Source organism: Mixophyes fleayi, chromosome 4 (genome assembly GCF_038048845.1).
Source record: "Mixophyes fleayi isolate aMixFle1 chromosome 4, aMixFle1.hap1, whole genome shotgun sequence".
NCBI lineage: Eukaryota > Metazoa > Chordata > Amphibia > Anura > Limnodynastidae > Mixophyes > Mixophyes fleayi.
Window position 1 is genome coordinate 44324318 of NC_134405.1, and position 22183 is coordinate 44346500.

The 22183-nt window shown below is 41.7% G+C and overlaps 1 protein-coding gene and 1 long non-coding RNA gene across 3 annotated transcripts in view; one reads left to right on the plus strand and one right to left on the minus strand.

Moving 5' to 3' along the window:
* Positions 1-1763, minus strand: part of LOC142151316 (intercellular adhesion molecule 5-like) — a 51617-nt gene extending 49854 nt beyond the window's left edge. For both annotated transcript variants that reach the window (XM_075206840.1, XM_075206841.1), the window contains exon 1: positions 1605-1763. The gene's annotated coding sequence lies outside the window, so the exon portion shown is untranslated. The remainder of the gene's footprint in view (positions 1-1604) is intronic.
* The window catches only part of LOC142151320 (uncharacterized), a 179915-nt gene that overhangs the window by 68574 nt on the left and 89158 nt on the right, over positions 1-22183 (plus strand). Inside the window, exon 2 of the long non-coding RNA XR_012691177.1 lies at positions 1165-1199. This is a non-coding gene — a long non-coding RNA (uncharacterized LOC142151320). The remainder of the gene's footprint in view (positions 1-1164; positions 1200-22183) is intronic.

The following is a 22183-nucleotide window of genomic DNA, read 5'->3' on the forward strand; positions in this document are numbered from 1 at the left end:
GCCGGAAAACTCTCAGCTTGATACATTTACCCCCCAATGTGCTTTATAAATCACCTCAACTGTGTTTTTGTAATGGGTTCCAGAACTGTTTGCATTGAGTGGATCACTTTCCTACATATTCAGTTTACAAAGTAAAGTACCAGCTGTGCTTCTTCAGTTCAGTGCACTGTGCACATATATATATATATATATATATATATATATATATATATATATATATATATATATATATGCATATGGGAGAAATGGACTTGCTTTAAAGAGGAGTAAAGGAAATCAGCCTGATACTGATGACTTAGGTTGATTTGCAACTTCTCTTTCCCTCATCATTGTCATCAGCTATTTATGTAGCGCCACTAATTCTGCAGTACTGTACAGAGAACTCACTCACATTAGTCCCTGCCCTATTGGAGCTTACAGTCCAAATTCCCTAACACTAGAGTCAATTTAATAACAGCCAATTAATCTACTTGTATGTTTGGAGTGTGGGAGGAAACCAGAGCAAACCCACACAAAAAATGGGAGAACATACAAACTCCACACATTATGGAATACAGTTGTTATTATTTTTATGATTTTATAAGGTAATTAAATAATTTCCCCATCATATATTTGTAACACTCCACACAGGATAAGGCCATGGTCAAGAACTGAATTGAAGAAATGACCATAGTGCTGTGAGGCAGAAGTGCTAATCACTGAGCCACAGTGCTGCCCAAGCCAGCACTGAGCCACTGTGCTTTCCCTGTATCTATATTGGTAGATATGAGATCCAACTCTCTTCTAACATTGAGAAATTATACAACAAGATTGTACCTCAGGAGAATATAAAAGTGAGTTAGAGGGAGGGATATATGGAGTAATAGGAGGAGCTATAGGGAGAGGTTATATGGAGTAATAGGAGGAGTTATAGGGAGAGGTAATATGGAGTAATAGGAGGGGATATAGGGAGAGGTTATATGGAGTAATAGGAGGAGTTATAGGTAGATGTTATATGGAGTAATAGGAGGAGTTATAGGGAGAGGTTATTTGGAGTAATAGGAGGAGATATAGGGAGAGGTTATATGGAGTAATAGAAGGAGTTATAGGGAGATGTTATATGGAGTAATAGGAGGAGATATAGGGAGAGGTTATTTGGAGTAATAGGAGGAGATATAGGGAGAGGTTATATGGAGTAATAGGAGGAGTTATAGGGAGGGGTTATATGTAGTAATAGGATGAGTTATAGGGAGGAGATATATGGAGTAATAGGAGGAGATATAGGGAGAGGTTATATGGAGTAATAGGAGGAGATATAGGGAGAGGTTATATGGAGTAATAGAAGGAGTTATAGGGAGAGGTTATATGGAGTAATAGGAGGAGTTATACGGAGAGGTTATATGGAGTAATAGGAGGAGTTATAGGGAGAGGTTATATGGAGTAATAGGAGGAGATATAGGGAGAGGTTATATGGAGTAATAGGAAGAGTTATACGGAGAGGTTATATGTAATACAGGAAAGGTAATGGAACTTATATGGAGTAATAAGAGATGCCTCGGGGAGGAATTATGCTGAGCGGAGAGTAAGCAGCTGAGCCTCATATCTATAAGAGAGGAATGAATTACCTTGCAGCAGGAACACATTACATGCAGTTGTTTTCTCCTCTCCATGTCTTGTGAAATACTAGGCTGAGCAGGCACGGAATACTTGTTCTATGTTATGTTGATATTTTCCTCCCAGCATCCAGAGCTCCCAGCAGCGTTTGCTTTCACGTTCAGTCACCCCCCGCATGACTCTTTACTTTCATCTGTTTTATTTAAAGTGGCACCATTATTCTGCAGCTCAGTTCTCAGAGTAGTACCAGATCTTATATAGAGGTGAATTTAGTCTCCCATGGTCTCTTGGTATTTATAAACTTCTTAGCAAAAAGATTACATAATAGAATAACAGTTTATCACCACAATCTTTCTTCATTCTTTCTGAATAAATATTTTAGTCCTCTATATGATGCACCACCCCAGATTGGGTCCAGCCTTCCAGCCAAAAAAACTAATTTCACAAGCAGTGGGGCTCATTGACAAAACTAGAAAGAGAAAGAGTCCGCACAATGTACACTTATTGTAATGCACCAGACATCATTCATAGTCCAAGCACAGCTCCATGGTCCACTTGCTTTACCAGCATTACGGATTTCTTCTATGACTCTAATGCGTATGGTCTGCAAAAGTCAGCTCAAGGTACCTCTACTGCCACATCTGCTCTTATATAAATATTTCAAATCTTTATGTGATTAAAGATCTGTGGTCCAGCCCACATAATCAGGAATGCCTTCAAACATGTGGTATCGCCACCCTTTGTTATTTCTTTTAATAGCTCCTCTGAGAAGTGATACTATGCTATAATTCTGGTGCATAAACAACAGCATGGCTGCAAACTATATTGCTGTCTATAAGTACAGGCTTATTGCATCCAGCTTCACGTTCGTTCCCGAGCAAAAATGTTCTCTGAAAATGTCCAATAAGGGCACAGAAACATCTGCGCAGCCATGTAAAATGGCATTAAATCGCGTTATGTCATAACATACATTGCTGGACTTATATACTGAATACCATCTGATTATAAATGTCCACATGCCAGGCTAAGAACTGAGCCTTGATAAGACTAGACTTGATGATTTTGCTAGAAGCAATGTGTAATATTCTGCAAACATGTAAATAATAAAAATGGCTTCCTTGTCTTTGTAAATAGTTTCTATACAACGCTAGCACACTAGGAGGATATATATATATATATATATATATATATATATATACACAGAATACACATAGCTCCACCACATATGACTGCAAGGGTAGGGGAATACATTGAGCTTTGTTTATGCATACAGTAGCTGCCTAAACTCCCATAATGTCCAGGAGACTCCCAAATTAGGATGAGACCTCCCAGACTCCTAAAAGTTTAGCAAACTCTCACAGAAAGCCCTTAGTTACTGCATGGTTAGGAGGGGCACAGTACAGAACACGTCATAAAGGCATGCCCACCTCTTCTTTCCTACCTAGCCCGCACAGCTCATTGAAGAAGTATGCATTTATGTAACCTGCTGTTTGCTTAAACGTTCACTATGCTTCCATAAATTTGTTGCATCTGCATGTTAAAATCTCCCCTGAGCCTCACTAAAGCCTAAAACTCTTTTTAAAAATGGGTTGCAACAATTCATAAACATCTACTAACAAATAAAAAAACAGTCTCAGAAAGTGACAAATATCTGCCTCTAATCTTAAAATCTATATGGAAGATATGCAACTCCTAAAGAGCCTCCTAACGTCTAAAGCGCAGCTCAGACTTGATTATTCTAGAAAACCATTTTATAGGTTTGGAGATAAGGTGTGTAAGGTTTTAACAAATATGATCAGAATCCATTCCAATAAACAACAGATTTTGTCAATTAAAAACCCGATTTCAGGCAGTATGTTACCACCTCTGAAATTATTTCCCAGTGTCATTCGTATTATGAATCTCTTCCAGAGGTGGAGCTAGCGAGCTGTGTGCCCCAGTGAATGGAGGCGGGGAGGAGGGAACGGGGGCCCCCAACCTTCTGCATCTGCCATGCAGCAGGCCCCAATATATCCATGGGCCGCAACGCTGCACCAATGGTATTTCCGCCACTGATCTATTCATTCCGCCGTTCAGACAACCTCATCTTGTATCGCTCACTCCTCAAGGCAGCAAAATTGCCCAGATTCACAGATCCTCAGCAGAAAGTTCTTAGTTCTGAAATTATCTAACATGAAATTGATGTAGTCATTAAGTAACTTTCTCATAACAATTCCCCTTGATCTGATGATTTGAGCTGGGAATAATATAACATTTTTGAGAATAAATCTTTTGCCATTTCTATCCACCTTAGATTGTAAATTACATTTATATCAGCTATCTTTCGCATGGTTTAATGAGACCCATACGATATATTTCTCCTTAAGCCACCCAAAAATCTGGAATCTCTATCTTCTTATAGCTCCATCACTTTAATAAATCAGGATTTTAAAATTCTACATTTAAGTGATGACAAACAGTTTACAAAGCATTCTCCCTGACCTACTCACACCTTACCAGCTAGGGTTCACTCACGATAGTCACTCTGTGAAAGGGGTACGGACTGCTTTCACGACCTTTATTCAATCCTCTTATTGTAAGAAAAGGAATCCTTTTACGATTAAACACCAAAAAGGCGTTTGATAAAGTATTTTGGATGAATTTACAATTGATTTTTGCATTTTTGGCTTTTGGCCAGGAATTTGCCCAATTTATGAAATACATATATCATAATCTGAGTACCTATTTGTCAACTAATGATACTTATAGTCCTCCAGTATATCTGTCTAGAGATATGATATAGGAGTGCCCATTGTCGCTCCGTGGCTTCTTTCGGACCCACACACACGTCTCTGCAACCGGTACTAGACAAGATTGAAGAATTTGAGATTGTTTCTGGATTCACTATTAACCAGGAGAAATCTATAGCTATGTCTCCAAGTGTGGGTTCATAACTGACATGGAGTATTGCCATCAAGCCTAATTGGGCAAACCATTCGTTCACCTATCTGGGGATCCAGCTGCCTAAAAATATCCTTTTTTGTATTCCTTAAATGTTAGTAGCACTATAAAAACACTTATTGCAGAACTTAAGGGCTGGTGGCTTCTCCCTCTTTCATATTTCGGTCATGCTATATTCATTAAAATTATTATTTTTCCAAAGCATCTGTACTACTTAAAAATGCTGCAGGTCTTGCTCACGGCTAATGATGGACTGATTAATTGGTAATTTCTTCTATTTATCTGTCAGACTAAATGGTGCAGGAGTAGATTGCTTCACCTCTTGAGCTGGAGCACTCCAATTATGGACCATTTAGTCTTCCAGATAAATCGAAGAAATTAATTTCACCTCTTGAGGGAGGTTATTGGATTGGACACCAACAACCTCCCTCGAGAGGTAAAATTACCTTTCCTAATTTAAAATTATATACTTATGCTGGGATCCTCCGATATGTTAGAGATTGACTATGTAAACAAAATGTTTATTCTGGAAGCCGAGAGTTCTTTATTCCCTAATTCTAGTTTAACCAACTTTGTGTATGCCCAGACAAGGTCTTTCAGATGATTGGATTGAAAACCCCTTGTTGATTATCGTTTGGAAAGTGTGGTGGGGCTTCCGTATTAAGCATAAAATGAATTGTACTTATTTGATTTATTTACCATTGGAAGGTAATCTGGATTTTCAGGAAGGCTGAGTTTTGTATCCATTTACTCTCTGGCAGAAGAAGGGTAATAACAGTATCAGGTTATTGACGGACTTAAATGTTAAAAAACCGCAAGCTGTATCTCAGATTCTTCTAAATTTTGATTTACCCTGTACACATCTTTGCAATTCATCAAGCCCAGCACTATGTGTTTACCACTCTCAAATCTCTTTCCCCCCAGGATTGGTCCAATGAGTTGGACTTGGGAGTTTCTAAATCTCTTATGGGTCGTAAAGTTATTCCTACCCACTATAAAAGATTACAGATGACTTTTGACTTCACTAGTAGACGTTTCGGTCTCTTACTGGGTTGAACTTTTCCCACATATAACGCTAGACACTCTCTTTACAACCCTTACTTCTTCAATTAATATGTTAACTTCCAGCATTTATAGGGAATTATATTATTATATTTTTCATAGAGGCTATTTATCTCCACACCGTAGATACATCATTGGTTAAAATACCATGCTCCTGGTACTTCTTTTTTCCATTGCCCTTACATTAAGCGATTTTGGTGGCAGGTTCTCCAATACGCCTCTACATTCCTCCTTAACTATGTTCTTCTCTCACCGGAATGGGCTTTACTGGGTATTACCACTGTAACCTCACGATTGACGAGAGGTAGTAGGAAACTGTTTTTAATCATTTCTGTTGATAATTGACAGACACCTATTATAAGGGCACATGTTCTGTTATATGTAATTGGTGTCAGCGGCGTTGGTGGTAGATGTTAAACCACAAGAAGCTTTTAGACGTAACCAATTTGTTGATTTTATTTCAGAATTTGTTGTAACAGATGATATATACATATATACAGTTGCTCCCAGTTGATACTGACTGCAACAGACAGGCAGTAAGACAAACATATGCAGTTAATGTACTTAACACTATTATAGTACATTAATATATGCAGATGGTAGTAAGCTTATATTGGGGCTTTACAGTTTAACTGTCACTGGAAGAACCTGCTGTGAGCCGAACTTCCTGTCTGTGCATCCTCTGTAGAGTGATGGGGACGGCTGAAGGCTGCCCCACTTCCTGTCTTCACTAGATCATGGGGACACCACCGCCAAGATGGGAGACAGAGTGTAGCGCTCCATATTAACAGGAAAAGCATTTTACACATGTGGATACAGGACCTGACATCGACTATGGATATTTTCCATACTAAGCTCTCTTTCGCCTTCAGAATGTACTGGCTTGAATTATTCTTGCATAAGGAAAAATGAGTCAAAAACCTTTTTGAAGTACTGGAAAGCTTTATCGATTCTTTTCCTGTTACATTGAAATCTCAAATTTTCTTGTGCTTTAAATTTGCAACCCGGTATGTGAGCAGACTACTCCTGGAAGATCCTCTTATTACTGTTCATGCCAACCTCGCTATTTCTGCCTAGTAGTTTTTCAATTGGGTCTTTTGTTCTCTCCTAGAGACCCTCCATGTGGCTCTGACCATTGTGAAATGTTGTTCTTATGTGTTAAATATTTCTGCTACTTGTGCACTTTGGAGCACTATGTCTTAAATATACTACATTCCATTTAATATTCACCCATGTATTTCCTGACACTGCTCTGGGCATTCTCCTCCTCAATAAATAGTTTAGCTGTGCTCGTCAAGATACTATGGGAGAAGGTAATTTGTGGTCATGTCTGTGTGTCCCCGGTATTACCAAACAAGTTGTCTTTAAAATTTTATTTATTGGTTCATGGTGGTGCCTAGGGAAAGGCCTGTTACATTCTTAATTGTGAGTCAGTTATCTGCCTCCTCCAGTTCAAACGTTACCTCTCCCCCATTGAGCTCCCCTGGCTTCCTGATTTAATATTTATGTCAGTTCTAATGAGATATATAAAGCCAGTACTTTTTTAATACACGTAGGTCAATGAGAGTAGTCAGAATGTAGGAGTCTATCTTGCCAAGGAATTTGTATAAAAAAATAACTGGTATTTGTTCCAACCTTATCTCAATGAAATGTAAACTAAGAGTCTTGCACAGAAAGCTGGATCATGCTATTATTTTATTAATAAAAAATTCTCATGGACATTTTACTGAAAAGTCAGTAAATTTGTTTGCCTTGCGCATGTTCTTTGGTGGTTTTATGTGCAGTTTCTAATCCGTGAGATTTACTAAATCGAGCCGCATGTTTTCAAAGCGCCAGTTCTGGAACCGCCATCCTGATTTTTTTTACACGGAAAGAATGCAAATCGCGCAATGTATGTAGCTGCGGTTTGCAAAAATGCCTGTAAAAAAAGGCAGAAATGTTACACCTGATTCTGATAGGCGAGATAGCTCAAAAAGTGTCCTATAGGACAGAAGGGAGACAACATTGACAACCATTGTTTATTTATTAGGAGGCAAAATTAATTTATACTTTTATTAAGGGGCAATACTAATATACTGCATGACTTTATTGTGGGAGCAATAATATTTGATTTATAAGGAGCCAATAATAATTTGTTACAGGGGTAACTTTGAATATTTCATGATGGGGGAACGTTTGTGGCACTACAAGTGTCAGCATGCACATGGGCGCAAGTAAATTCTTTGTAGCTGAAAACCGCATGCGATGTCTGGCATGTGTGGCAGTTTGCAAACCACCAAAATACCCACATGTTAGTAACTTTCCCCCCAGTTTGCACAGCCAGTGGTAGGAATTGGATTGAGTGAGGATGTTTCTTGCTAAGTACAGAGTGCACAGTTGCATTTAGCAAAGAAATGTACAAACAAGATGTATGATTTATTTTTCTTATACGGCACAATTTTTGAAACGAGATAAAGAGAGGGAACTTTTTTAGGGATGTTACTTGCTGGGTGAAGAGGACATATCCGTTCTGCAGATGGACTTGACTTTAATCAGTTCAGTCCTTGCCCTATACTTTTTATAGAATGCATTTTGTGCCTATCAGAGATGTATATTTGTAGGTGTACTATGGTGAATGTGAAAGAAAGCTTGAAGTTCACAAAAATGCGACATGCAATAAAGAAAGTTCTGGGGTAAATGTATTAAAGTGCGGATTTTGCAAGTTGCTGATATTCGGCAACTTTGCAGGAGAAATTTAAAAGGCAAGTTTTGCCTTTATATGTTGTAATCCATGGGTTGACCACACCCCCTTTAATGACTGACTACACCCCCTTTAATGGCTGACCATGCCCCTTACCATTGTCCATGCCCCAATGTAGTGGGCCCCTACCACTGCATTCCCCTGATGGGCCCTTCATTACCCAGTCCTACAATGCTCAGAGGGACTCTGTGTCCTACTATGGGTTAGAACCTGAGAGGAGGAGACTAAATTACTTTATCTCTATGATTGTCTCTAAATCCTTGTACCGTACACATAAGGTATTTATGGATAGAGAGATCCAGATGTGTGCTACTAGTTATGGATGAGTGCCTAATTCCAATTTATTGTACATGTTGTAAAAGCTAATACCTATTGGAATCTCACTTTGTGGTTATATCAATATCATGAATATTATCTTCACATTCTTTGTGGTTCTGTGATAGCTCAGGACATACCAACTGGGTGACAGGAGGTGAGCAGCTGCGATACCTTTCAATGAAGGCAAATGTCATATTTTATCAAATATCATACTTACAGGAGTCATGTATGGTAAGTAAATGAAGGAAACATTGACTTGTGTGTGGAGGTAATATCATCTTTGTAGAACATTCTGGTAAGAAGTTAGGCTACTGTAAAATATCCCTGGCTTGAAAGGTGTTTTGAAAAGACGGGCTTAAAACTCATTTGCATGAACACAGACTTTCTGGTTCTGACATCACAGTGGAAGGGGGCTCTGGGCGCCTGAAGCATGTTTAAAATGTCCTGTAATTCTGTTTAAAATGTCCTGTAAATTTGTTTAAAATGTCCTGTAAATCTAACAGATTTGTTCACTTTTGGGATTCAGTTTGATATTGAGAAGTGTTTTCAGAAAATGTATGCTATCCCAGCAGACAGAAATCTGATTATTTGTGAGTGTACCACTTTTCTGTTGTTTACATTTTATTTTACAAGAAACTATTGTATAATATCTGTGTATGTCATTTTTGTTAATTATTTTTAATCCTAAACATTGTGGATTAATTTTCCATATTAAATCATACTAAATAAGTTCATGTTCCTGTGTTTTATGAATTAATTTGTCAGACTTTGGTATTAGAACACTACATAATTTAAACAGAGGAGATAATTAATTTGGTTTACGATAACTCTTGGTCAGGGGAGATCCTATGGTTTATGATAACTCTGATTAAAATATGTTGTGATAGATTAGTTTAGATAACGAGAGAACTGAAGACTTCCTAGGTAATTGTTAGCTTTTCAAAAAGCCTTGGTGGTGGAATGATTGGTAAATAAAAATATAGTGTTGTGAGATAAAGAGAGTTTTAATAATTTTTAAACAGACCAGGTGGTTGTTTTTGATTAACCATTTGAGTGCTGAATCGTGACAGTGTACTTATCCATCAATTATTACCAGGGTCAATTGGTCAATTTAAGCTAATGGTTTCAAAATATTAGTTAGTTAGTTAGTTATTTAGTTAGTTAGTTAGTTATGGTGGCTCATTATTCTTTAGAATTGTTATTGTTTGTCTTCTTTCTCTATATTTCTTTTTTGTCTTTCCATGTGCATCCTGTCCTGATTATAGCCTAATCAGGGTAATTATAATATGTTAATTATGCCATGATCTGCCCTAATATCTGAATTTATTTAGTCAAAATGGTTTCTAGCAAATCACTGTGTGTAAGGAAATAAGAAGTTAATGTATTTTTATTAAATAAACAGACATTTAAATGCCTGCTTTCTGTCACTTTAACATAATTATTTACTCAGAGATGCCCTGTTTCAGGAGGGGCAATCTCTCAATTAAGAGTTCAAAGCATCCTAAAAGATTGGCCCCAATCCTTATGGCCAGAAATTTTTTTAAATCCGAATTTATTGTACTACTAATTGTCATGATCTGCATTAGTTTCCACTGCAGCATTGCATCAGCATGCTGCTTTGCATCGGCTGCTCCTGCTTCTTTTAGATTATTGTAATTATCCTGCAGTATTGCTAATCCACCAGAGGTGCTGCTATTGTGCCTTGCCTTGTCTCTTCTTACTATCAGGGGCTAACCTGCTGCACCTGTTCTCTCATTATTTATACCTCCCTCTTCCAGTTACTTTTGCTGGTCATTTATATTGTCCTGCCTGACATTGTTGTACTCACTTGCTTCTCCTATTCTCCCACTGTTCCCTGGGACTACTACAAGCTGCTTGCCGACATCTCTGTACCTGGTTCCTCTCCACTTAGCCTGTCCACCTGCACCAGTCGCATTCCTTGTTATTACCTGCTTTCAGCCTCACTCAGAAATCCTTGTTCAGTGTCTGCAATACTCGGTTTGTACCATTTTCTACATTATCTGGATCATTTCTGTTCACCATATTCTGGGCTCCATAGCTGTCATTTCCAGCTTTCAGCATTGAAGTGTGACATATAAGAAATGGATTACAGCAATACTTCTCATAATATATGTTTGTGAATATTATGAGGATACTGGGAGATGTTAGCTCTTTCACACAGACTGGATGATCTGCTCTACGGAATTAGGCTATGAGACTCCTGGTACCTGGGTGGGTTTGAAAATCACTTAGGCAGAGGTCAGTTAGATTAAGCAAGAAAACATACTTTATTGTAAAATGATGCACCTAACATACCAAATACAGGAAATAATTGCCAGTGAGTCACCACCAGTCAATGTACTAAGCAGCCCTTACCCTACAAGAGTTACTGGCACCCAGACTGCAGCTCCCACTCTCTTCCCTTCAAGCCAACAGGATAAGTCTTCCCTTCTATACTGTGAGGTACAGTCGCGGCTTAATGTACCCCTGCATCTGCAGGTCCATAGCTTATCTAGGACTATGGAGCCTTGCCATAACAATCACATATGCTGAATCACATAACCGACAAACAGAGCCGAAATTCCTGGATAGCCGGTATTACGCTCAAGACCACACCATCATTTGATGGATCTCCTTTAAGTACCTCAAAATACCAATGAGTGCATGGCTTAGGGAGGAGGTCCATAGATATCTTTCCAGGGTGTGGTTTAACCTTGAGTCCCAGATTGGTTGGTGTTGGGTATGTCCCTGCTGCTCAGATCCTCCCCACCCCTCATGGCTCTGGCTCTGGACAGTCTAGATGAGAAAGGAGATGAACAATAGGTCCCAAGTTTACCACATAAAAAGTTTTAAACACTTTAAGTCCTGGGGTCCTCCAGCCTCACTTGTGTTTAGCTTTTTAGGTGTCCATTGGTGCTGGTGTCATCAGTCAGCTGGGGACCTTAGACGACTGCACGATGTTATAGCTCTCTTAAGACATATTTGTCTGTATTTTAACTCCCACATTGACACCCATAGCAACATTTAAGTACAACAATTTATTCCATCCCAGACAACATGAGTATAGATTACAAGCCAGAGATGTCTATTAGCCCTGATGAGGAGCAGGGTGCCAGCTAGGATGACCTGTATTAAACTGTCATGGCACTTGCCCTGGTCTCACCAGAAATACTTCTGTATAAACTTGTAACCCCTGGAAGTAAGTATCTAACATGTGTTAAATACATATACAGGCACTATAAGGAACCCATAGGGATAATGTATCTCCCATTTGTATATATATAATGTAACAGTGTCTCCTATGTGTATGTTTGAAAAATTATACCATGTTTAGTGGAAGTAGTGCCATATCACTGCAATGTTCCAGAATGGAGTTATGATATATTTTAAGAACAATTGCTAGAAATGTTCTTGGACAAGAGTGCAATAAATTGCTTGTAAAACAGATTAGCATACAGGCACACCTCTTTCACCTCTTTCATTTATGTCACAAAGAAGGGGTTTAGGCAAGAATGTACCAGGTTTAAAAGTAATGGAATGATTCTGAAATATTTTCAGTTCCTTCTGGATCCGTCTACACACCCAATGATGTCAGAAATCAGACAAGGATTTGTCATATATAACTCCCTAAAATTGTTCATGGCCTGCACAGAGAATATAAAACTATATCCTACGGACTCATTCCCATGTGCTAAGCAAAATAAAAGGTTATAATAAGTGATCTTAGTGTCAGTTTCCCTAGATAACACAAATGTCTATGGCAGTTGTCTAGTTATGCTTTACTATTTGTATTTTATACCACTATTAAAGTAATTTTATCGTTTTCAAATAAGTATTGCCCAAGCGATTGTATTGTGTTTCCAAAGCACAAAGTAATTTATTTTAGCAGATGTAAAATTTTGCATTTTAATACATTATTATAATACAGTACAGCCAATACCAAAAGATGAATACATACCGCTGCGCTTGCTTGTGCTAGCTGCGCTCCCACTGGTACCCGCGCACAGTACTTCACTCCCCAATACTGTGGTCAGAGAATGACTGAAGCAAGTGCCAGCACAGCTATATTATATACACTCAGTGTTACAGAGAAAACAATGCAGATGACGTGGCTTGCTTCTATAGGTCCAGACTTCAGGTGGGTCCAGTGTAAACAGGTCATAGGCTAGTTCAAACAAACCCCTCCAAGGCTGAGGGTCAACATTCCAGATGATTCTCCCACCCAGAAACCAGTTTAAGCTAGTCTATTTACACATTACAGTCAGTATCACTTTAAGTATTTATTCCCTAACATCACTAACTAGAGTATGCAATGTGTGATCTCTTCGGCGAAAGAACCTGACAACTGCTGATGAATAGGGGATTAAAATGATACCAAACATGACACATTTACTGCAACCTGAACCTTAAATAACACTAAAGTGTACATATAATCATAATATATAAACTAATAATAAACTAAATACTATCTGCTCATAAATCACTGTGGAATGGAACCAATATAAATATGAAATATATATATAACGAAATGTTAGAGTGCGTTTGCGTGCGTGCGCATTTTACCATGCGATCGCGCCTTGCGACGTGTTACGTGGCATACTGATCGCAATCGCACGGCAAAACAATATTAACCAATATACTTTCGTTCATCTAATTATACGACTTCGACACCACCCAGCAGTATTTTAGAAACTGTATGTGAACTATGGGATGTGTCTTACTGCTTTACTGTTTGTCATGAAGGAGGTGATACTTTAACTTCATTTAGCACCACTCAGCATAAATAAAAGGTTCCCTATTTGGCTTTATTTTGACTTATATTGCTGTTCAGTGGGGACACTTTGGGCCTCTGGCAATGTATTTCTATATGCACACACCCAATTAAGGATACAGACTGGGCACACTATTTATACCACATCTCTTCTCTACTGTCAGCATTGTGTTACTTTTTAACCAATGTTACATTAAGCCACGTTGTTCCGTCAATTCACTGAGCTTCCTGAGACTAACACCATGGCATGGTGCCCAGGTCAACCTTGTCTGAGATAGCGTACATAGAATCATCACAGCATCGCATTCTATGAAAAACTCATTTGTTCCAGGAAATGTTTTTTTTAATGTTAGGTGGATGCTATTTTCACATAGTCATAATTTATTTCCTCCAGAAAAATTTTGAAATGTTGTTCAGATGTTTGTTACTTACAGAGAATTGTCCACGGACCAACCTTAAACCATCGACATTCATGTATAAATGTGACTACTGATTAGATTGATGTGGCCAGACATAGACATCAATAATCAGACACCTCAAAATCCAGTGGGGCTAATAACACGTGTGTGGTTATTGGATTGATCACTTGTTCTGCTGTAAACATAAGTGTGTTACACAATGTTCGCAAATCCCATGGCTGAAAAGAAGCTAATAATCTAGCAGCGAGGCAAGTGCCAACGAATAGGGAAACCTAGTATTGTTACACTTGTGGTGGCTGATGCTGAACTGGATGCCTGTGTATTTAAAGAAAATGCTCAAATCAAATGCATGTAAAAATAGAGTATTTATGCTCATATGTTCAGAGACATATCCAGATGCTTCCAGCTCTGCAGCTATAGTATATGCACCAGGCTTACTGACACGTATATATTCTTACTGTCACGGGCACTAGGAGTCTTTACCCAGGGATCACCAGGTGATAGGCTTACCAGAGCAGTATAGGTGGTAATATGGTACTCTGGTAGCAGGGTGATCACGGAACAGGAAATAGCAGATGATGAGATGCTCAGGAAAGTCTATGACTAGCAGCACTGGCAATATGGAGGTAGTAATACACGAGGAACTGTATGGACAAAGGACACGTGAAGGTAGTCAGTGGTCTGCGGTAGCAAGTTGTACCACTGCTATAGTGAGGAGGAATGTCCAACAGAAACGAGGAGGTGATGAGAGTCAGCGGTCTGCGGATAGCAAGTTGTACCGCTGTCTGAGTGAAGGAATGGAATCCAAGTGGAGGTATCCGGGGAGTCAGTGGTCTGCGTTAGCAAGTTGTACCACTGCTATGTGAGAGGATACTGGAACAGGTGAAACTGTAAACAGGGGTCAGTGGTCTGCCACTAGCAAGTTGTACCACTGAATATATATGTGAGGAGGTGCACGGGGAGAGACTGCAACACAATATATACACGGGCACCTTGACTTTGAACCACAGTGATATGCACAATATAAATGTATAGATGACTGAACAATACTGCCAATATAGAAAGTCTCTTGAAGTAGTCCAGCATAAGATAACACAGTCAATGATGGCAATAGACTCAGCGGATAGCACACTCCAGAGGAGAACCAACACAGTCCAGCAAGGTATGCAATACACAGCACAGTCAATGAGAAGTATGCATACCGTGGTTCAGGAGGCAGTCAGACAGGAGTGCAGAGATACCTGAACGGCAGGAGGCCGGCAGGATGCGAAGTCCCTGGATGGGTGAAGCGGTGGTCTAGTAGGTGCAGCGCACGGGTAGGTAGACCAGCAGGGAACACAGGAAAGCGTGGAGAGCGGATCAGCAGTAGATGGATGAGTAGTGCTGAGGAGTAGCAGCAGCGGGTCTCTGCGGGAACACGGAGGTAGCCAATAGCAACCAGCAGGTGCAGTAACGATGGGACACGGGAGAGCAGAGTTGAACAGGCACTGTTGATCACGGAGAATAGCGGGTAGCAATAGTGGAGGCAGACTCAAGGAAACACGGGAGCGTAGACAAGGACTGAAGACTGAAGCGCACAGAGGCAGCGGATAGGAATCAGCCAAACAGTCACGATGAAACACAGACGGGTTGCAGGTTGAAGACTGTAGTGCACGGAGGCAGCGGATAGGAATCAGCTAGCAGTCACGATGATGAAACACAGACGAGTTGCAGGTTGAAGACTGTAGTGCACGGAGGCAGCGGATAGGAATCAGCTAAACAGTCACGATGAAACACAGACGGGTTGCAGGTTGAAGACTGTAGTGCACGGAGGCAGCGGATAGGAATCAGCTGGCAGTCACAATCATGAACAGGTGAGTGGATGTGAATAAAAGACTGTAGTGCACGGAGGCAGCGGATAGGCATCAGCTAACAGTCCCAATGATACATGGTAGAGTTGAAGTGGTTAGAAGACTGTAGTGCACGGAGGCAGCGGATAGGAATCAGCTCACAGTCACGATGATACAGTAGATGGTAGAAGTGGTATGGGAACCACAGTAGCAGAAGTGGTTTGGAAACCACAGAGGTAGAAGTGGTTTGGAAACCACAGGAATCAGCAGGGCTGAATAAACAAGGAAACACAGGAACACCTTCAGAGACTCATGGGGAATGAGACTCCAAGATCAGGCAACGTGGTGTTGACCACAGGTGCTTAATATAGGGAGGTTGCCTGATCTGCCAATTAAGTTAAAGGAACATACACTGAAGGTTTGGAAAGGGCTGCGCATGCGCAGTCCCTCAGGATAGAGGACGTCCACGGTTCCTAATAGTCCGGGAAGAAGCACTCACAGTCCGGTGAGTGACAGTACCCCCCCTTTTAAAGGTGGGCACAGAACGCCTGGAACCGGGCTTGTCCGGATTTTTGGAATAAAACTTCTTCAGAAGGGCAGGAGCATTAAGATCTTCAGCTTTGATCCATGAACGCTCTTCAGGACCAAAGCCCTTCCAATGAACGAGGAAACGGAGGACTCCTCGCGAAATTTTTGCATCCAATACCTCAGTAATCTCGAAATCCTCCTCCTGATGAACTTGAACTGGCTGCGGTGCTGAGGGAGGAGTCGAGAAACGATTGATAATAAGAGGTTTGAGTAAGGACACATGGAAGGCATTGGAGATCCGAAGATTCTTAGGAAGAAGAAGTTTAACACATACTGGATTGATAACTTGAATGATCCTATATGGACCAATAAAACGAGGGGCGAATTTCATAGATGGAACCTTCAAACGAATATTTTTGGTAGATAACCAGACACGATCTCCAATTTTTAGTGGTGGAATAGCCCGCCTCTTCTTATCTGCGAAAGACTTATATTTGTTAGATGTCTTCTTTAAACAGGTTTTGACCTGAGACCAGATATTTTTGAAGGTCTGACAAGCAGTCTCCACAGCAGGAACTTGGGTGGGCGGGAGGGCAGGAAATTCCGGAAAAGACGGATGGTGACCGTAGACCACAAAGAATGGAGTTTTGGATGATGACTCATGGTACATGTTGTTATGGGCGAATTCAGCCCAAGGGAGCAATTCTACCCAGTTGTCTTGGTTGGCTGAAGAGAACATCCTAATAAAAGTCTCAAGATCTTGATTGACTCGTTCCGTTTGTCCGTTAGATTGCGGATGGTAAGACGATGAGAGTGCTAATCGTATGCCCAAGGTTTTACAAAGGGCCCGCCAGAATCTGGAAACGAATTGTACTCCTCTATCTGACACAATCTCAGACGGACATCCATGGATGCGGAAGATTTCTTTAATGAAATGTTCAGCCAGAGTAGACGAGGAAGGTAAACCGGACAGAGGGACGAAATGAGCCATCTTCGAAAATCTGTCTACCACTACCCAAATAGTATTGTGATTCTTACTTGGTGGCAAATCAGTAACGAAATCCATACTAATATGGGTCCAAGGCTTGGACGGAATGGGTAGTGGTCGCAGCAACCCTGCTGGAGTTCTGCGGGAGGATTTGAACTGAGAACATAAATCACAGGAAGCAATAAACTCTTTGACGTCTCTCCTCATTGAAGGCCACCAGTAACTACGAGAGAGAATCTCAAAGGTCTTATGTTCACCGGCGTGTCCAGAAAAACGAGAGGCATGGAACCACGAAAGGATTTTCCTCCTCAGAGTAGGAGGCACGAGGGTCTTCCCAAATGGTAGCATTTTGGTGGATGAAGCAGCCAGAGAAATACATTTGGGGTCTAGAATAGCATGGTTGGGAACCTCTTCTACATCAGAGGACGTCACAAAAGCTCGAGATAGAGCGTCAGCTTTCTTGTTCTTAGCAGCTGGTTTGAAGGTTATAATTAATTCAAAACGGGAAAAGAAAAGAGACCATCTTGCTTGACGAGGGTTCAAGCATTGAGCAGATTGCAAATATGACAAGTTCTTATGATCCGTGAAGATCGTCACCGGATGGCGAGCTCCTTCCAACAAGTATCTCCATTCCTCTAATGCAGCTTTGATGGCCAGCAACTCCTTGTCCCCGATAGTATAGTTTTTCTCTGCGGGCAGAAGACCCCGAGAGTAGAAGGCACAAGGATGTAATTTTTGTTGCTCCGAGCGTTGGGAGAGAATAGCTCCTAAGCCCACATTAGAGGCATCTACTTCCAGGAAGAAGGGGAGTGTCACATCAGGTTGTCGCAGAATGGGAGCAGACGAGAAGGACTCTTTGAGGATTTGAAAGGCTTGGAGAGCCTCAGATGACCATTGCTTAGTATTAGCCCCTTTCCGAGTTAAGGCCACAATGGGAGATGCAATGGATGAGAAGTCTTGAATGAAGCGTCTATAGTAATTGGCAAAACCTAAAAAACGCTGGATGGCACGAAGAGTAGTTGGCTGAGGCCAATGTAGTACAGCATTTACTTTGTCTGGATCCATCTTCAGGCCAACTCCGGAAACTATATACCCCAAGAATGGAATCTGGGGTAACTCGAATGAACATTTTTCCAATTTACAGAACAATGAGTTTTTCCGTAGTCTGGAGAGGACCTCTGCCACATGTTGGTGATGAGAAGGCAGGTCCTGTGAGAAGATCAATATGTCGTCCAGGTAGACAACGACACATACATATAATAAGTCCCGAAAGATCTCATTGATGAAACCCTGGAAAACCGCGGGGGCATTACACAGCCCGAAGGGCATTACTAAATATTCGTAATGCCCATCTCTGGTGTTAAACGCGGTCTTCCATTCGTCACCGGAACGGATTCTAATTAAATTGTAGGCACCACGAAGATCCAACTTAGTAAATATCCGAGCTCCCTTGATGCGATCAAATAGCTCAGTGATCAGCGGAATGGGATACCGATTCTTGATAGTAATGGCGTTGAGTCCACGAAAATCTATACAAGGGCGTAATGATCCATCCTTCTTTTTGACGAAGAAGAACCCAGCTCCAGCGGGAGAGGTGGAAGGTCGAATGAACCCACGCTGGAGATTCTCCCGTATGTACTCAGATGTGGCTTGAGTTTCAGGTAACGAGAGAGGATAGACCCGACCCCTGGGAGGAGTCTTGCCAGGTAGAAGGTCGATCGGACAATCCCAAGAACGATGAGGAGGAAGACGTTCAGACTGAGCTTTATCAAACACATCGGCAAATGAAGCATACTGAGGAGGGAGTCCCGGGGAGGAAGATGAGATGGAAGATTGCTGTACTTTAAGAGGAATAACTTGAGAGAGACAACGATGGTGACATTCAGGCCCCCAAGACGTAACTTGAGGGGTGCGCCAGTCAATCTGGGGAGAGTGACATTGAAGCCATGGAAGGCCTAAGACAATCGGACTTGTCGTAACAGGAAGAATTAAAAACGAAATTTCTTCATGGTGTAGTACACCAATCTGAAGGGTTACTGGAGACGTACTCTGGGTGATGAGACCATTGATGAGACGTGATCCATCTATAGCCGTCACAGTAATGGGTGTTTTTAAAGTGATCACTGGTAGGGACCATTGATTCACTAGTGATTTAGAAATGAAATTTCCTGCTGCTCCGGAATCAATCAATGCCTGTGACTCAAAGGATTTAGTAGCAAAGGAAATCGTAACATCGAAAGCGCAGACTTTAGATTTCATAGACAATGGAGAGGACTCCAGGGACCCTAACTTCACCTCTCCAGAACTAGTTAGGGCCTGGCATTTCCCGATTTCTTAGGGCAAGAACTGAGCATATGTGTGGAATCAGCACAATAGATACAGAGTCTATTCTTTACTCTTCGTTTCCTCTCTTCTAAAGATAATTTGGAACGTCCTATCTCCATGGGAATCACAGAAGGTGAAACTGGACGAAATTGAGGGTTTAAACGAAGAGGTGCTTTAGCAGAAGTTGTTTTCTCAGATTCTCTTTCACGAAATCTCATGTCTACACGATGGCAAAGAGAGATCAAATCTTCTAGTGACGAAGGGAGCTCTTGGGTAGTCAGTGCATCTTTAATTTTATCGGAGAGCCCCTGCCAGAAGGCGGCAACTAATGCTTCAGTGTTCCACTGAAGTTCAGAGGCTAAGATCCTAAATTGAATGACATACTGTCCTACTGTATGGGAGCCTTGTCGCAAACGAAGAATGCTGGAAGCAGCGGAGGTCACACGACCTGGTTCATCGAACACACTTCGGAACGTGGAAATGAATTTGGCACTATCTTGTAGAATTGGATCGTTTCTTTCCCACAGAGGGGAGGCCCAAGCCAGGGCTTGTCCAGAAAACAATGAGATAAGATAGGCCACTCTGGAACGATGGGTAGAAAAATTTTGAGGTTGGAGTTCAAAATGGACTGAACATTGGTTAAGGAAACCTCTACAAGTTTTGGGGTCCCCGTCATATTTTGACGGAGTAGGCAGGTGAAGCGTAGGAGCTGTAGACACCTGGGATGGCACTGGGGAAACGGAGGAAAGCACAGGAGCTTCAATACTAGCTGTAACAGTCTGTCCAGATGTTCCTTGGGAGGTTAACGATTGGTAACATTGAAGTAACAGCTGTTGGCGAGCATCCTGTTGCTCCACACGACTGACCAGATGCTGCAGCATCTCTTTAGCAGTAGGTTCCGTATCTGGGTCTGTCATGGCCTGATCTTACTGTCACGGGCACTAGGAGTCTTTACCCAGGGATCACCAGGTGATAGGCTTACCAGAGCAGTATAGGTGGTAATATGGTACTCTGGTAGCAGGGTGATCACGGAACAGGAAATAGCAGATGATGAGATGCTCAGGAAAGTCTATGACTAGCAGCACTGGCAATATGGAGGTAGTAATACACGAGGAACTGTATGGACAAAGGACACGTGAAGGTAGTCAGTGGTCTGCGGTAGCAAGTTGTACCACTGCTATAGTGAGGAGGAATGTCCAACAGAAACGAGGAGGTGATGAGAGTCAGCGGTCTGCGGATAGCAAGTTGTACCGCTGTCTGAGTGAAGGAATGGAATCCAAGTGGAGGTATCCGGGGAGTCAGTGGTCTGCGTTAGCAAGTTGTACCACTGCTATGTGAGAGGATACTGGAACAGGTGAAACTGTAAACAGGGGTCAGTGGTCTGCCACTAGCAAGTTGTACCACTGAATATATATGTGAGGAGGTGCACGGGGAGAGACTGCAACACAATATATACACGGGCACCTTGACTTTGAACCACAGTGATATGCACAATATAAATGTATAGATGACTGAACAATACTGCCAATATAGAAAGTCTCTTGAAGTAGTCCAGCATAAGATAACACAGTCAATGATGGCAATAGACTCAGCGGATAGCACACTCCAGAGGAGAACCAACACAGTCCAGCAAGGTATGCAATACACAGCACAGTCAATGAGAAGTATGCATACCGTGGTTCAGGAGGCAGTCAGACAGGAGTGCAGAGATACCTGAACGGCAGGAGGCCGGCAGGATGCGAAGTCCCTGGATGGGTGAAGCGGTGGTCTAGTAGGTGCAGCGCACGGGTAGGTAGACCAGCAGGGAACACAGGAAAGCGTGGAGAGCGGATCAGCAGTAGATGGATGAGTAGTGCTGAGGAGTAGCAGCAGCGGGTCTCTGCGGGAACACGGAGGTAGCCAATAGCAACCAGCAGGTGCAGTAACGATGGGACACGGGAGAGCAGAGTTGAACAGGCACTGTTGATCACGGAGAATAGCGGGTAGCAATAGTGGAGGCAGACTCAAGGAAACACGGGAGCGTAGACAAGGACTGAAGACTGAAGCGCACAGAGGCAGCGGATAGGAATCAGCCAAACAGTCACGATGAAACACAGACGGGTTGCAGGTTGAAGACTGTAGTGCACGGAGGCAGCGGATAGGAATCAGCTAGCAGTCACGATGATGAAACACAGACGAGTTGCAGGTTGAAGACTGTAGTGCACGGAGGCAGCGGATAGGAATCAGCTAAACAGTCACGATGAAACACAGACGGGTTGCAGGTTGAAGACTGTAGTGCACGGAGGCAGCGGATAGGAATCAGCTGGCAGTCACAATCATGAACAGGTGAGTGGATGTGAATAAAAGACTGTAGTGCACGGAGGCAGCGGATAGGCATCAGCTAACAGTCCCAATGATACATGGTAGAGTTGAAGTGGTTAGAAGACTGTAGTGCACGGAGGCAGCGGATAGGAATCAGCTCACAGTCACGATGATACAGTAGATGGTAGAAGTGGTATGGGAACCACAGTAGCAGAAGTGGTTTGGAAACCACAGAGGTAGAAGTGGTTTGGAAACCACAGGAATCAGCAGGGCTGAATAAACAAGGAAACACAGGAACACCTTCAGAGACTCATGGGGAATGAGACTCCAAGATCAGGCAACGTGGTGTTGACCACAGGTGCTTAATAT